This window comes from Palaemon carinicauda, chromosome 39 (genome assembly GCF_036898095.1).
Source record: "Palaemon carinicauda isolate YSFRI2023 chromosome 39, ASM3689809v2, whole genome shotgun sequence".
Classification (NCBI taxonomy): domain Eukaryota; kingdom Metazoa; phylum Arthropoda; class Malacostraca; order Decapoda; family Palaemonidae; genus Palaemon; species Palaemon carinicauda.
The window spans coordinates 29,205,388-29,215,387 of record NC_090763.1 but is presented as its reverse complement, the minus strand read 5'-3'; the positions used below and the strand labels follow the sequence as shown (position 1 = coordinate 29,215,387).

The window sequence follows — 10,000 nt, the reverse complement described above, 5'->3', positions numbered from 1 at the left end:
AGTAATCCCTACAACTCTAGTTATAGTAATACGGTAGCCCTTCTCTCCATGCTTTCTCTCTCTCTGTCGGCTATTGCCGTCAGGTGCTAGCCTAGCTGGCAACAAGCCGGCAGAACTACAGTATAAGATTATACAGTAGCCAGTATTTCTGCAGTATAGTACATACTGCAGTTAGAAAACTATAGTATATAATATACAGTAGTATATTTTCCAACATATTCTGTGCATCCTTTCACAGTCCATTGTTGAGACCGCTAATAATGTTGAAGTGAAGTAATCCTTCAATATCCTGATGAGCCGTAGGTCATCAGAACATAATATCCTTACCCTTCAATATTAATATTTCATTATGGAAGGGTTAGTGCTAGTATACACTAACTTTAGCTCTAGAAATTAGAGCTCTTCCACCCTAGATTTCCCTAATAAGGATATTCTAAATATTAATATTGAGGGAGGTCACAGCAATTGCCTGGACAGGAGACACAGATATGTGTCTTTCCTATTTTCTTTCTAGCTTACTATCCTAAGCTATAATGATAATAGTAAGTGCTCTTTTAATGCATGAATTTTATTTATCAGTGTGATAAATTACCCCATACTCATTTCACCTTTTTTTTTCTTTACAGGAGGAAGCTAAGGTGAAGTGTGAGGTGATTTACTGTAACCACAAGAGTAAGAACTTTTGTGGTCACAACATGTGCAGGTCTCATGCCCCCTGCTCCATCGCAACTGAAACCTTGAGATAATGGGATCCCATGGATTGCAACGTCTGCTCGGCCTTGATGACCGAGGGTTTCGGCGATCCCAAGACGGCGGAGTCGAGGAATACTGTGAGGGAAACGCTTAGGAAGTGGGTACGACGGTTCCAAAAGAACTCTCCGGGAGCATACCTACCAAGCGAGATGATGAGAAGCCTGCTGTTCCTGAAGGCAACAGCTGATGCCGTCGTACCTCAGGCACGACCCGGACCTCCCTGCATACATCTTGCAATAGAGGCTGATATCAACGAGGCTTTACAAAGCATGGACATCCATCAGGAGAGGATGTCAGAAGTGTCCTCGGACACTGAAAAGGGTCTCCTTCAAGAGGACCCTGAAGAAGAGGTGGCCCAACCACCTGGAGAAGAAGAGGATCTTGAGTCGACAGAAGCGGAGGACCCTCTTCTATCTGTGTCGGCATTTCAGCCTGTGCTGTCAACTTCTTCGGCTCCAACCCCTCAACTAGACCCGCTGAGCCAAGCGGTTGTGGCCCAGATCCAGCAACTAGTTGACTCTCTACGTAAGGAAAACGTAGATATGAGCAAGGAATTCCGGGAAGCAACCGGCATAGTTGCTTCTCGTGGGTCATACAAGCGATCCAAAGTGTCTGACCTGTCACCATGCTCCGAAACCAATCCCTGGAGGTATGCAGAGTTCATGCCCATGATGAATGGGAAACTCTAAATTTTTGAGAAGATGGGGGCCATCCCCCTGGATGACATTCAATTCTGGCCAAACCTTTTGGCTTACCCGGAATGTTTCATCCGGCTGAAGAGTGAGCTGGCATCTAAGGAAGAGACGGAACCCAAGGAAGTCATGGTTTTTGACCACGACAAGGCACAGGCTCTCCTGACGAGTAGCATGAAGAAGGCAGGATATACCAACTCCAAAGTTTCTGCGTTGAGCAAGATGCACGCTACCTTTCTTGCTCCTTCATCCAGAGCTTTCCCCTTCTCGTTGAAAGCTCTCCACGGTGTGCTTAAGGCAGTTGATGCAGGAAACTATGTCTTACGTTAAAGGAGTGTAGGCCATTGTCTCTCGCCTTGCCCACGGGCGAGAAGGACTGGAACGAGGTCCACCTAACCTTCTCAGTATGGAAGCTCGACGCGGACATCGCAGGACAGGAGTTCAGTGAGAACCTCCCGAAGCTGCCGGACTTTTTCCTGAGAAGAGAACAGGAGACAAAGGAGAGACTGGCCACCTCTCTGTCCCTTCAGAACTGCATGGAGATGTGTGCAGGCATTGCAAGCACCCCAGACATGTATACAGTCCTAGCCAAGATGCACATAGCTACCCTAGTTAAGGACTTGTATGCTTTTGTGAAGGCCAGGAGGGCCTGCAGAAAGTTTGTGTTTGCCAATGCAATGGTCAAACACGAGCCCAGGAAGTTGATCACTTCCCTTATCTGGGGCAAGGACCTCTTCCCAAAGGAAGTAGTCCAATAGGTAGTCGCCAAAGCCGCCAAGGAGAATAGGAATCTTCCAAAACTGGGGCATCTCTGCCGAGAGAAAATCTTCCCCTGATGCTGGTCGCCAACCTAAGAGGAAGACGAAGAAACCAAGACTGCCTTCTCGACCTGTGCAACATCCCACAGTAACTATGACCATGGTGCCCCAAATGGTTGCTCAGCCACAAACCACTTTCCGGGTGGTGCCTCAACAGCTTGTAGCCCAGTCACCAGCCTTTAACCCAATTTTTGAGAGGCACACCACTACCTTTCGCCCGAAAGGTAGAGGATCTAGACAGGGCTCCTCAAGAAACCCCTCACGAGGTAGGGGAGGACGTGGTTAGGGTGGCAAACCCTCCGGACCATCCAAGCAATGAAATGCTCCAGGTAGGAGGAGGACTCCTCCACTCTCAGGATTGTTGGGCCTTCGATCCCTGGGCCCACAGCCTAATCAATAATGGACTAGGATGGAAATGAAACAGATCTCCACCTTCATTTCCTCAATTCTTCCAATACTCCACCCCCTTACTGGAAGAATATACCTTAGAACTCTTGAACAAAAAGGTTATAAGGAAAGTAAAGTCCATTAAATTCCAGGGAAGGCTGTTTTGCGTTCCCAAGATGGACTCGGACAAACTCAGAGTCATTCTAGACTTGTCTCCACTCAACAAGTTCATCGAGAACAACAAGTTCTGGATGCTAACCCTACAACACATAAGGACCCGGTTACCGAAAGGGGCGTACACAGTCTCAATAGACCTGGCAGATGCTTACTGTCACCTTCCAGTCAGTCGCCCCCTCTCTTCCTACCTAGGATTCAAGCTATAGAGGACAAAGTATGTCTTCAGAGCCATGCTCTTTGGACTAAACAGGTAGCTGCATACCTGGACGACTGGCTGGTGTGGGCAGCATCCAAGACTGATTATCTGCAGGCAGCCACAAAATTGATCAAGTTCCTGGATCATCTGGGCTTCAAGATCAACTAGAAGAGGTTTCGCCTCTCTCCAGCTCAAGAGTTTCAAAGGTTGGGAATCCATTGGAACTTGCAGTCACACCGCGTCTCCATTCCACCAAAGAAGAGGAGAGAGATCGCGGGTTCTGTCAAGAGACTACTAAAATCCAACAGGATCTCAAGATGCCAACAGGAAAGGGTACTGGGCTCTTTCCAATTTGCAGCAGTAACAGATCCAGTGCTAAGAGCACAGCTGAAAGATGCGTCAGGAGTCTGGAGAAGATATTCATCAAACGCTCGAAGAAATCTACAGAGACCGACACCGACCTTACCGCGATCGCTTCTGAGGCCGTGGTCGAAGGTCAAGAGCCTAGCAAGGACTATTCCCTTACAACCACCTCAACCATCGGTAGTCACGGTTGCCTCGACGGAAGGATGGGGAGGTCATTCCCATCAAAGGAAAGCTCAAGGGACCGGGTCATCCCTGTTCAAGACCTTTCACATCAACATTTTAGAGGCCATGGCAGTCCTCCTGACGTTGAAGAAGCTATCCCCTCACAGATCACCCACATCAAACTGGTCTTGGACAGCGAAGTGATAGTGAGATGTCTGAACCGACAAGGCTCGAGATCGCCCTACATCAACCACATGGTGTTGGCCATCTTTTGCTTGGCAAGAAAGAAAAGATGGCAATTATCAACAGTTCACCTACAAGGGTTCCGCAATGTGATGGTGGTCGCTCTATCCATGTGAAAGCCGATAGATTCAGAATGGTCCCTAGACGCAGACTCATTCTCCTTCATCTTGGAAAAAGTCCCAGAACTGCAGATCGACCTCTTCGCAACGAGCGACAACAAGAAACTACCTCGATAAGTAGCCCCATACGACGACCCTCTGGCAGAAGCGACGGACGCCATGTCCCTCGATTGGAACAGATGGACTCACATCTATCTGTTCCCGCCAACAAATCTCCTGCTGAAGGTCCTGAACAAGCTGAGTTCCTTCAAGGGGACAGCAGCAGTGGTGGCCCCCAAGTGGCCCAGGAGCAATTGGTGCCCTCTGGTGATAGAACTGAAGCTGAGGCTTTTTCCTCTACCAAACCCAGTTCTATCCCAACTGGTTCAGAAGTCGACTGTCTTCGCTTCATCACTGAAAACCCAAAACATTCATCTCATGATTTTCTCGCCTTAGCAGTCAAGAAAAGATTTGGGATCTCGAAAGACAGTATCGACTTTATAGAAGAATGCAAGTCAAAATCAACCAGAAGACAATATGAACCGTCTTGGAAGAAGTGGGTCTCTTTTGTTAAAGCAAAAAAGCCGAAGGAAATCTCGATAGACTTCTACCTGTCCTTCTTCATCTACCTTCACGAACATGGCTTGGCTTCCACCACGATAACTACGTGTAAGTCAGCTTTGACTAGACCTCTTCTATACGCCTTCCAGGTGGACCTGTCGAACGAAATCTTCAACAAGATTCCGAAGGCATGCGCCAGACTTAAACCAGCAGCCCCTCCAAAGCCTATTTCATGGTCTTTGGACAAAGTCTTGCACTATTCTTCGAACTTGAACAACGAAGATTGCTCCCTAAAGGATCTAACACTATAAGTGATATTTTTTTGTTTGCTATAGCCTCCAGGGCTAGAGTTAGTGAAATAGTAGCCCTATCAAGAGACGAGGGCCATATTCAGTTCACAGAAGAGGGAGAACTGAATCTTTTTCCCGATCCTACCTTTCTCGCCAAAAACGAGCTATCCATCAAAAGGTGAGGTCCTTGGAGAATCTGTCCTCAGATGGAAGATGTCTCTCTATGTCCAGTAGAGTGTCTAAAGGTCTATCTTCGATAAACTTCAGACTTCAAGGGAGGACAGCTCTTTATAGGCGAAACCTCAGGATCAAACTTATCCCTGATACAACTGAGGGCGAAGCTCACTTATTTTATTCGCAGAGCGGATCCTGACAGTACACCCGCAGGTCATGATCCGAGAAAAATTGCTTCCTCGCTGAACTTTTTTCAGTATATGGACTTTGATAGACTCCGCTCATACACAGGTAGGAAATCCTCTAGAGTCTTTTACAAACATTATGCGAAGCAAGTGCATGAGATAAAGCACCTGTTGTGGCGGCAGGTAGTGTTATAAAAGCTGTCGTCTAGTGCTACGATGAACAGTGAACTGTTTGGGACTTTACAGTTATGGGTAAAAAGGTGTTAACACCTTTAAGTGTAATACCTTTTATGCCCCTGGGACTTTTCTTTATAGGTGTAAAATCAAACCAATAACACCAGTGCCGTGTTTACATTTGTATGCAGTGCTTAAACTCATCTAACATCTACAGTGAAATTATCTTAATAATTTTACAATAATTTTGAGTGGCCCTGCTTTAATATATATTCCTTCCCTTACAGGGGATAAATATATATGTACCTTTAGATTGTTGGTTATGGAGGATATGATGTATTTGCGTCATATTCGCCCCATAAGTAGCTGAATAAAACTAGCCTGAGTCCTTTAATTATTTTTTCCTAAAACAATATAATTTAAATCTGCTTACTGTATACGTGTGAACATACTTATGGTAAGTTAATTCCATTGGTTCCCACGTATACAAACCTTCTCGCTTCTATATTCAGAGTTGACAGTTTCCCTGCAGGGGGCAGGAAGCCCTAAGCTCAATCCAAGCTTAGCGGATATGACGAATAACGGTAGCGTCATATATTTATGCAGTGTGGGTGACCATATAGAAGCTGACTCAAGGTTAAGGCACTTATACAAAACCACAAATATAGTACTTTCAAGTAATTCTCTGGTAAACTTCCATCAGGACGACATGGCTAAGCCCAAAAATCGGATTTTGAAGCAGAGCGAAAAATCTATTTTTGGGTGAGATAGCCATGTCGCCCTGACGGACGCGCTCTCCTTTTCTAAGAAAAGGAATATACATGTGAAACAATCCCCACCCGAAACTACTCTATTTGTAGCCATCGATGCTTAATTGCAACAAGGAATGAGTAGTAGTACAGGAAGGGGATCCACCAGGTAACCTTGATAACGGCTCCCCTTCATTTTCGTCACTCTTCCCCCTCAGAGCGAAAACTCTATTCGAGGTGAAGATTGCCATGTGTCGTATCAAGAAATACGTCCCTTGATATTATGCGATATCCTTAAGAATTTTCTTGAGGATACTCGCGCCAGGAGTTAGAATTCTGGCGACCTATGGTCAATTCTCTGGGAGTATCAAAGTAGCTAAATATCCCTTAGAAAGCTGCCTAAAGGAACCTTCCATCAGGACGACATGGTTATCTCACCCAAAAATAGATTTTTCGCTTTGCTTCAAAATCCGTTATATATATATATATATATATATATATATATATATATATATATATATATATATATATATATATATATATACAGAAGAACCCCACTTCCCGAGAATATGAAAAGTTTCTGCCTTCCACGATAACGAGCATAAGACACGAAGATTTCCCAGAAATGCTCTCGGGAATATCCAAATGTTTATCTGCCCTTGTTTTTCTTCGAGAGGAGGTTTCCTCTGAGCGCTAACTACATGTCTCACAAGCTGCTCAATAATTTGCAGGCGCTGTGTTCTTGCTGGGTTGTAGACCAGAATAGCCACCGGCACCAGATGATAGAGGAAGTGTGAGAAGTTTAACAAGGAATCTTTTTCCATTTTCGTAATTTGAGGTATTGGTTTTGAATAATACATTGAAGGAATTTTAATTGGATGTTTACCTGTAATGTACCAACTAAGAAAAAATAATTCGGTTAATGGAGGAACAGCTAGATTTTTCTGACCTTGTATAGTTCAAGATCGATTACACACGTCAAACTTCAACATGAAGTTTAGAACGCATGCACGTATTTAAACTAGAGGGGCACTCAGTAGAGCACAGACCTCCGCCGCTAAAGCTTATTTCTCGACTTCTTGCTCAACCTTCAGCTTGACCATTAGACCCTTGACCTCAAAATGTATTAATTGGTGTGGATTTTCATACACTCAAGTTTGAAGTTTCTGTGACAACGATGTCCAAACTTATGGCTGAGTACGTGAATTGGACATGGGCTATTGCTTGACCGGACCTTGACCTTTGGTATGAGTCTTCGAAAATTTAATCATTTCCAGCTTTTTACATATCAGTTAACCCCTGCAAATTTCATTACTCTACGATTAAAATTGTGGACAGGAAGCTGTTCACAAACAACCATATACAAACATAAACAAACACACAAACAGGGGAGAAAAAATAACCTCCTTCCAACTTCGTTGGCAAAGTTAAAAAGAAAGGACACTGACGTCAATTCCAGTTCTTGAAAGGTGATGCAGGTGAATGACAATGCCAGTCATTGGGTCAGGTATGAGACGCTCCAGTCATTGATTGATTGATTAACTCCTTCACTCAGACAGGTGTCTTTCCATACAGGCAAGATTTATACATCCATTCATCTAGTTACATAATTTGAAACATCAGAATATATGTAGTCATTTTTTTAATTAGATCTCTTCACATTGGTTTTGAAGGCTTAAAGGCCACTCATGAATGGATAGTGACATTGTCCTATCGAGTACGACAATGCCCTGGAGACTAGCCATATATACTGTACATATGATCATCGCCCAATCCCACTCTCCACCCAAGCTAGGACATAGGAGGGCCAGGCAATGGCTGCTTATGACTTAGCAGATAGACCTATAGGCTCCCCTAAAACCCTCTGTCATTGGCTCACAATAATGGTAAGGCTGCAACGACCAAATTAACTAACGAGTTTGAGCTTGACTCGAACCCCAATCTGGCGATCACCAGTCATCCTTTTCGGTACCCCAAAATCGTGACGCATCTAATATTATCAACGATATCAGAACCCATGCTACACGCAATATTCATTATTTAGTCCATTTGATGTAGCAACTTGCATAAAGGTAGTTCTAATGGATTCTTTGTATGGCATCCCGAAGGTAAATAGAATTCATTAATTCATACCTTGTTCTTTCAAGGACTTTACCTTCTCCATGTATTCATTTGCTATGTTACTCTTCATAAAGGTAGATATCTTAATGTTCAATTAATTGCATTTGATTAATTTGATCAGTGCAGGTAACTAACTAATCTATTTTTCCATTAATTCATTCTTCTTTTTATTACCTCCGCCGGCGAAGTAGCAGGGAGGTTATGTTTTTTGCCCCTGTTGGCGTGTCTGTGTGTTTGTTTGTGTGTGTGTGTTTGTTTGTGAACAGCTTCCTGGTTTAAATGCCTGTAATTAGGTATATCCGATGTACTTTGATTTATGTATTAGCTCGTGCATAAAATTAGACTGAGCATTTCATTAATTTTTTCGTAATCAATTAAACTGCAAACCAAAGTCTGGTTAATCAAAGATTGAGCCTCAAACCGTTCTTAACATTGAATTCACTATATCTTTGGAATGAATTCCCTCATGAAATCTTTTTAGGATAATAGCCCTCCACCAGAGCTAGATTTCAGCGTACGCCTCTGAAACGAAACAGAAATAGACCGTAGGCTTAGGCCATTTTACAGTCAAGAGAGATCAATGTTTACGTCCATCGCCTAATTACCTCCTCCAACGAAGTTGGAAGGAGGTTTTGTTTTACACCCTGTTTTTATTTTTGTGTGTGTGTTTATTTGTGAACAGGTTCCTGGTCACAATTTAAATCAAAGAGTAATGAATCTTGCAGGGATTAACTATTATGTAAAAAGCTGGAAATGGTTAAGTATTGAAAGGTCAAGGTCACGATTGAGCAAAATGTCCTAATTTACGTAAGTAGCCATAAGTAGCCGTAAGTAGCCATAAGACTTCAAACTTGGTTCATATTTGAGCGTATGAAAATCCACGCCAATTAGCACATTTTAAGGTCAAAGATCAAAGTGAAGGTCGAGCAAAAGGTCGAGAAATAAGTTATCGCGGTGGAGGTCTGCGCTCTACTGCGTAACCCTTTAGTTTTGTTTTGATTCAGAGGCATAAGTTCGAACCATGACCCAGGTAGAAGCTTTTATCATGAAAGAATTTAATTTGGGGCATTTATTTTCAAGGTACAGATAATTCAATATCATGAACTATACATCGTTCAATACTTGAATGTAATGAAGGAATAAAGAACTAAAAAAATTGTTATTAAGAAGAAAATGCTAAAGGATAAAAATGTCTAAGGAAAAAGAGTCTGAAGATAGAATTTGTATGATTAAAATGCCTATGGAATATAGTCTAAAGAAAAAAAATGTCTTAAGGATAAAATGGCTAAAGAAAAACATTGTCTAAGGATGAAATGACCAAAGAAAAAATTTGTCTAAAGATAAAATGGGTAATGAAAAAATTCGTGTTAGGGAAAAATCTAAGGATATTAATATCTAAGGAAGACAATGCCAAAGGATGAAATGTCTAAAGATAAAAAATGTCGAAGGATATAATCTAAGGATGAAAATGTCCAAGGAAAAAAATCTAAGGATAAAAATGCCTAAGGTAAGTAGGGTCAATATATGGAAAATACCCGCTCAACCCCCCAAAAATTGTAACAAAAGGTTTCTCAACTGATTCTGGTAGGTTTTAATGTACTTTTTAACGAACTAAAAGTTTACCAAACTATGACCCCCGGAAAAGTGTTTTTTTTTTCAAGATGGCATCCAAGATGGCCGCCAAAACCTTTGAACGATCAAAATTCTATACCTATCAACCCAAATTTGATGAATCTTGATGTCTATTCCTACATTTTTGGGGGCAAAGAACACAATAAGACAACTAGGGATATCACTGATCTGTTAAATCATTATAAAATTGGACTTTTGACCTTCAGATGTTCACTATCCCCT

The 10,000-nt window shown here is 42.6% G+C and overlaps 1 pseudogene; it reads right to left on the bottom strand.

Moving 5' to 3' along the window:
- Window positions 1-10,000, bottom strand: part of LOC137631106 (carboxypeptidase N subunit 2-like) — a 165,847-nt pseudogene that overhangs the window by 142,793 nt on the left and 13,054 nt on the right.